Raw genomic sequence first — 8,592 nt, forward strand, 5'->3', positions numbered from 1 at the left:
TTATGGTTAGGATTCGTGTTTTATATCATACTTTTAAAGCTTGTTCAAAATGTTACGATAAGTCTTGAACACATAAAACAAGAACAACAACAATAAAAAAAAAATGCTCGGGGAAGATCCTTTTTAATTGTTTTATTATTTTGCAATTTTTATGTGACGTGCAAGATTAGTTGGGTTTACAATTTTAAAGTAAATTTACAGTCGAAGAGCAGCTGAATAGAAAAAATCGTATTGATTTCTAACTGCTGTCACGCATAATGTTTACTAAAAATAAAAATAATAAATATCTAAGCAACCACAAACCTGGAAGTTAGATTAAATAGAAAAATACTCGCGCACTTAACAATAGTTTTTTATCATGTAAAGCAGCTTTTTAAACATACATTTATTTTTTAACAAAAAAAAAATTGTATTAATTTTATCTGATAATAAAAAACTTATTTTTGTTTTGTCAAAAGTATGTTTTCGTAAAACCCATTTTGCCAAAAAGAAATAGAAAATAGCTGTTATTTCATAAAAACAAAATTCGACTTTTGTGTGTTTTTGAATACCCCTCGATTTGTTTTAAATACTAAGCATTCTTCAAAAGTACTAGAACTGTCCACAAGGTCTGAGAATTTTCCAGAGTACTCTAGAACTTTTAAGATACCTTTAAAATTTTTAAAAAACTTCGAGAACTTTCTAGAACGTTCTGGAACCGTCTAAAAGTAGTCATACAAGAATGAAAGAACAGGTGATTTAAACCAATATTTTGGTTCGTGTTATTAGTAAGTCATGCGATAACAAATTGCATTTGAGAGTAATTATTTTATATGAATGGCATCTAGAGGTTGTTTGCATACAAAAGATGCGTTTTGCCACCCGGGTGGACATTTTTTAAAGACAAAATTGAAAAAGACTTTGGTGAAAGTATATTGTAAATTGTGTGAAGTCTTCAAAGTATACTTCCGCATGCCTTTAGGGGATTTGGAAAAGTTTGGGTTTGTATTTGTATTTCACATACGAGTATTGCAAGGAAACTCTCGAAGGTAGGTTGAATTTAAATTTGTAAAGTTTCAGTGATTTTAACAGATATAATTCATTTTTCTGAAATTGCAATTGACAAAGTTAAAATATAATCTAGCGTGTTATAGAAAAATATGTTGTATGTTATTATAATACAAAATATCAAGTTTTGAGCAATGTGCGAAGCTTCCTACATTCAAATTTATATGGTTATATCAACCTGTAACATATAACACATATAACATGTGTTATATGTTACAGGTTCATATAGGGAAAAAAGAGAGTCATGAAGATTTTTTATGAAATCGATGAAAACTTTCTTACTTGAAAGCATCTTCACTCAACAGTAAGCTATTTTATTTACTATCGATAATGATGATGGGCATTTTCAATTTAGTATTCTGCCTTAAAAGTAACGTATGTACATGTATGTAAGTATAAGTGTTTAAGATTTTTTTTAAGTACAAATGCCTTTAAGGATTTGCGTTTTTACGCCATATAATCTCCTTAAAATAGTGGATAATACTTAAACGCAGTTATTTTTTTATTCGCAAATATCTTATTAAGCTTCCAAGATCTTTTTACAACTGATTAACATTAGCTGTTATTTCAGAACTTTTTTTGGTTTTAGCTTTTTTTGATTTGAGCTTTAACAACATACAGCTAATTAACATTAACTGTTGTTTCGGAACTTTTTATTTTATTTTAGCTTTAACATACATAAGTAAGCTGAAAGTCAAAATGATCTTTAACTTTATTAAATAAGAATCAAGGTTAATTATTATTTAAGATGAAAATTTTTGGTGCATACAACTAATGAAACATCTACCTGGTATGATTATTTATTCCACAAGTTTTCTATTTTTTAGGTTCTTAATCCCCAGTTTTCCACAAGTTTTGCACAACTTTTGCATTTAAGAACCCTCATTTAAGCTTATGAATAGTACATTCTCTGAATAAATCTATTTTTTCTGAAAATCTTAGGAACCAATATTAGCTTTTTATTTGCTTAGTTAAAGAGTTACAAAATGCTTTCAGAATTGTAATGGTGAAAAGACTGCAAAAATAAAATTTTATTAATTTGCGTTTCTCCACAAGAGTTGCAGTTTCATTCTTAAATCTTGTAGTTGGAGCAGTCGTATTAAAACCCTGAGCAACATGCTACCATTCCTTGCAGATTCAGTATTAAACTGTGTAGATTTTACTTGGAAAATCTTATTTTCAAGACAATTAAGAAAAAAAAAAGTTAAATACTACCCTTATGAAGTGTCAAATAATCTGATACAACCACTTTGATTTTTTTTTTGCTATCACTTTCTTGCTTGTTTGTCTTTGCTATCACTTTCTTGTTTTTTTATCTTTTATATTCTTATCTGTTATTTTATATTCTTATCTGTTATGTTTTTCATCCTCAAGTTTACCACCACCTGCAGATAATAGAAATAAAAGTTTAAAAATTGGTCAAGATACATTTTTTTATCAATAAAAAAGCAACACTTAACTAGGATTGCAGTTGTATTTACCATTAGCTGAAGAATTTATAGCTTTATTCTGTCTACGTTGGCTTTTACATTGAGTGATACAACTTTTTGAGCGTGAGTCATAGCATCAAACTCAATGCCCTTTCTTATTACATGAAGTTGAGCTTATCACAGTAGTTTTGGTAGTGTGTGTGCTGCTTTGATGCGTAAAATATTTGGTGCGTAAAAAAGATAAAAAAAACAAAACAGTAAGAACAATACGATTGTCAAATGTCAAGTCAGAATAAAATTAAAAAATTATAACTATTCACAAATTGGGTGGTTATCAGTTGACTGTGCAGGTTGTATATTGATCACAAGTTGACTATAACTTTCTTTACAGTGGTAACCTATCTTTACCAGTTAGAGCTGAAATCCGTTGAAATAATATCGAACGGTAATAAAAACAAAAAGCGTCATTTACAGGAAATATTAGACCTCTATTTACATAAAACAAGCTACGAATGAAGTGATAGTGCTAGCACTTGATGAAACAATAAATTACTGAACTTGACACAACTTAGATACTTTTTCTGCATTATTTTAAAGTGAACCTGGTTTCTCAAAAAACCACGATTTTTACATAATATTAGACTTACATTAGAAAAAATATACAACTATAAAAAATTTGAAATATTTTGACTATTATTAGGTGACTGTGCAGGCTATATGTTAGCCATAGTTGACTAATATTTCCTTTACAGAGGTAACTTACCTTTAACAATTAGAGCCAAAATCCGTTGTAATAATATAGGACGGTGAAAATTAAACAAAATGCGCTTCAACTTGTGTGAAATAATTGACCTAGCAATAAGGGAAGTTGGATAAGATTATTCCGGTTTACACACATAATTTTTCTAAACCGGTATGATCTTTTTCAATTTAAAAATGTCACCTTCAATCATTGTTACAGTTTTTAAAAAATACATAAAAATATAAACAACCTATATAAGTATGAATAATTTATAACTTTAGGAGACTCAGGAAGTCTTTCTCAGGAAGTTAGAAATTAATTGCAAAGTTATTTTGGTATTGAAGTTCTACAACCGATAGATTTCACTGTTGCCAGTTTAAAATAGCTTTTGGAGAGTTTTTCCATTACTCTGAGACAAGAGATGTCAAAACAAGGCAAAAAACGTGTCAACTTACTACTGATAGTTGGCGTAATTATCAGAATCAAAAATTAGGTGTTACAAACATATATGATGGTACAAACATATATGATGGTACAAACATATATGATGGTACAAACATATATGATGGTACAAACATATATGATGGTACAAACATATATGATGGTACAAACATATATGATGGTACAAACATATATGATGGTACAAACATATATGATGGTACAAACATATATGATGGTACAAACATATATGATGGTACAAACATATATGATGGTACAAACATATATGATGGTACAAACATATATGATGGTACAAACATATATGATGGTACAAACATATATGATGGTACAAACATATATGATGGTACAAACATATATGATGGTACAAACATATATGATGGTACAAACATATATGATGGTACAAACATATATGATGGTACAAACATATATGATGGTACAAACATATATGATGGTACAAACATATATGATGGTACAAACATATATGATGGTACAAACATATATGATGGTACAAACATATATGATGGTACAAACATATATGATGGTACAAACATATATGATGGTACAAACATATATGATGGTACAAACATATATGATGGTACAAACATATATGATGGTACAAACATATATGATGGTACAAACATATATGATGGTACAAACATATATGATGGTACAAACATATATGATGGTACAAACATATGCAATCGTACAAACATATAAAATGGTATAAACATATATAATGGATCAAAAATATTAGCAGAATAACCAATAAGTATCCTTAAAGAAATGTTTTTTCAGGTTTGAGCGAAAACAACTTGTTAAAAAGATTTCTGAAAAAAATGATAAAACACAAAATAACAATGAGCCAATAAATTGAGTGATTTATAAACCACTGTTGGGTTAGGTGTAGCTTCTGCAGTTATTAAATTTGATATTGGTTCAATAGGAATTCTAAAGGTTTGAAAATGTTGTTTCAGAGTTTTATGAAAGCAAGTTTTGTGTAAAAGGGAAGGAAACTGCTTGATATTATTAAGCAGCAGAAAAAACTTTATAACATCAAGCAGTTTTAAGGTTTTACAAGTATTAATGAATCGAAATAAGAACTGTATTAATGGGTGATCACTAATTAATGGGAATAAGTTTGACAGCTCATAACTACTAAACAAGCAATTTTTTAAAATGCGGCTTGCGTGGTCTGATAGCTTCTTTTTCATTCTTTGGACACTAAGTCTCATATTCTTACTGTTTTGTATTTTGATTTTAGATATTAAAAATAGAATAAATGAGTTTAATTGAGCATTTGTAGTATGTACCTACAAGTGTTGCAAATCATATACAAGTTCATTAAAAAAATCAATCACGGATTATTTTAACGATAAAAATAAATCCAAAGCCATTGTGTATCAAAAAATTCAAATGTGGGAATATGGTTTGCTTTCTAGTTCTTGCTCAGCACAAGTTCAAAAAGTCAAAATTACGACGAAAAAAAAACATCGAACGTCTGAAAAAGTGCATTGATGGCCAATCAACTGGGAATTTCGACTCGTTAATTCGCAACTAAATTTGGTTGCGGTCAGTTTTACAACGTTAAACTATGCAACAAAAGATTGATATTGATTGTCACAAAAAGCAGCAGATTCCTGATTGATCGGAAAATCAGTGGGAAAGTCAATGGAACCTCGTTGTGGTTGCATTTGCAGAAAATCTGATTTTAAATAACGTATCTGATTTTACTTTTTCTTTTTCGAACAAAAATGCTAATGCTGATATTTGGTCTAGCGCTGTTACCAATGTTCTCATAGATTTCAAGTAAAAAAGAAATCGAAAATTGAGAAAAAGTTCTTGTTTGGTTGGCAATACCTGCTGCGGAATTTCTTAAGTTTTTCTTGCTGTGTCTGCTCTGGGTGTGAATCAAGAATTTTATTTACGTGAATGCATTATCGAATGACTGGTTTCGATAATCCAACAGTATCATGCAGATGGTATTTATGTATTTTGATCGGATCTTGCATCATTTTATTATGGAAACTCAGTTTTTCAGTTTCTCCGGGAGAAAAGTGTAATTTTTTTTAAAAAAGAAGATAATTCTGCTTGCACTCCAGCACTTTGTCCAAATAAAACTTTTTGTTCTCTTTTGAAAGGAATGGTCTATAAAAACAACTGCAAAGCAAAATCAATTGATCAATTAAAAATAAAATCCAATATTGTATAAAAAAATTTGAGAAGAACACTGAACAAGCTATGATTAGTGGTGTGTACAAACAGTTGGATGCTGTTCATAGATAAGGTGAAGCTGCTTTGTTGCCATCCACCTGATTTATAGTAATAATACTACTATATCATATGCTTTTTATAGAATTAAAATATCTTTATTGATTTAGAAGTTGTGACTATTTTAGAGAAGTCTCATTTATTAACGATCACCAGTTATTGTTAGGGCTTAATCAAGAAAGATTTTTATTATGTTATATTTTTGACCAATTATGAAAACATCTTTTTTTGAATATATAAAACAAAGCCAGTGATATTTTAGTACAAGATTACTTAAATGCAGTTTTCTCGAAATTGAAATTTTTGGAGGTACGTTGTATAACTTTTGATTGGTTTTAGCTTTAAACTTGAATTTTTGTATAGTGGTTAGATTTTTACAGATGCAGATTAAGAACCAACATTTTTTGACCGTATTTTTTTGACCGAATATTTTTCTGATCAGAATTACCCAAGCCCAAAGTTTCATTTTTAAGCTTTACTACACATTAGATGTTTAAACTTTGATTATTTTAAATCTAGTAATGTAATCAGATTAATTCTGCTCCAATACATTGAAAGTATACTACAAACTGTAAAAACTTTAACATCATACTTCAGGTGACGTTTTATGTAACAATTGGACGAACCGCAAAGTTACCATTTTGTGATCTTAACACAAAATGGATTTTTCTGTTTCTTTTTTTTTCCTTCTTCAAAGGTTTATTTACTGTAGATAGTCATTGTATCAAAATATTGAACTTTTAGAGTAAAAAAATGAAGAAATTTTGATTATGTAACTCCACAGCAATCTGTGATAGAAATTTGAAACCTATATGATAGTGTTTGAAATCTTAAAAGAGTTGAAATCTTCTACATGTAAGTATTAGTATATACAAAAAAAATTTTTATCAATACTTAGAATACATAGAAGAGTTGAAATCACAAATGTTAGACGTTTAGCATTTCTATTTGCGCTATTAAAAAGTACTCTTTTACTTTTTTTGCGTTAAAATAATCTCAAAGTAGTTTCTCAGAGTAGTGATTTTATTTTAGAGTAGTGATTTTGAGGAGTGATTTTTGGAATTTAAAAAAATTTTGGTTATTATTCTGAAAAATTATTTTGAAAAATTTGAAAATATCTATTTTGGTTATTATTCTGAAAAATTATTTTGAAAAATTTGAAAATATCTAACATTTATAAATTGTAACTTATTTTTTTTCAGCTGTTTGCCAAAGATATTAGTTCTATAAATATAAAAAAAACAACTCTATGATAAAATAAGTCTAAAAATAAGCTAATATGTTCTTAACTATATATATTTTTTTAAAATTTATTGCAAAAATAGTTATATAGTGTAATTTACTTAATATATTAATTGGCTATTATTAAGATTAAACTTCTTCCAAAATTTTTTTAATTTCCAAAGTATTACCGATGAAAATTAGACATTGCAAGGCAATTACAACCAATTTCAAAACTCTCGTTGACAAATTTTCTAGAAACTATATTATCAAGCCAACCTACCAAAGCAAATTTACTATTCTTTCTTTAATTAGTTTATCATTCAAATATTGCTGAATTTGTTTCTCTGTAACCAATTGAGATGCTGATAGAATCTCAATGGTATTATTTATCAAAAAACTGAAAATCTTGATATGGTATCTTTTGCCATTTTACTTTAAATATTTCGTTCTCGTCATTTTTTACTCACAATACAGTACGTTAATTTTTTTTGTTTGTTTTTGACTTAAAAAAAGCAAGAAAAAAATAATAACTGTAATGAAATTATAAGGTGGTACCCCAACATTAGAGTTGAGAAATTTAAAATCTTACCCACTTATCATGTTTCTTATATTGACAAATCATAATGTAATTTTTTTTAGTTTGATATTTTCATTCTCAGGGGTACCACATGTTATTTGGAAATCCCAATTTCCTAAACGTTATTTTTATAAGCATTTTATGATACTTTATTATATCTCAATTTATATAATCAATTTAATTTACTTTGCAATAAAGAAAAATGAATAGTAAAAATTATTTTCACATTATTTTTATGCTAACTAGAAAAATACAAGATAAAGAATCTAAAAAAGAAGCCAAAACTAAAATGAATTAATATAATGTCAAATTCGACAAAACTGTGTTTGACCGTTTGTATTGTTTACAATTTCCTGGCCACTGTTTTTTTCAGAGCATTTTGAAATGTTCGCTGATATTCTTCTTCTACCTGTTGCAAAAATTTATTTTAGTCTTCGTTCTTTTTGAGGGAATTATCATAATTTTTCATCAGTGCAACTACTCGCTCTGCGCAATTATTTAACACTATCAACAACTCGACGAAACCTTGGACACTTTTATTATCCTCTCGAATGCTCCTTTCATTTGGATCTTTTGTCAAAACTTCCAAAGAAATAATGAAATGATGAAGTGACAATGATAGCCAAGGACTTTTCTTTAACTTTCGTGATCCGTGCTTTTGGGATAAACAAGTACCTAGATCAAATTCCTAAAACAAGTACCTAATTCAAAAAGGGTTTGAATAAAATACTTTCAATTTTGTTTGAACCTCTTGAACAGTGAAATGTCTGGACCAGTGGATAGCATGCTCCAAACAACAAAAACTTTTTATGCAAGAATTTCCATAATATGATGACGGTTAGCGA

The sequence above is a fragment of the Hydra vulgaris genome, chromosome 11 (genome assembly GCF_038396675.1).
Source record: "Hydra vulgaris chromosome 11, alternate assembly HydraT2T_AEP".
Classification (NCBI taxonomy): Eukaryota; Metazoa; Cnidaria; class Hydrozoa; order Anthoathecata; family Hydridae; genus Hydra; species Hydra vulgaris.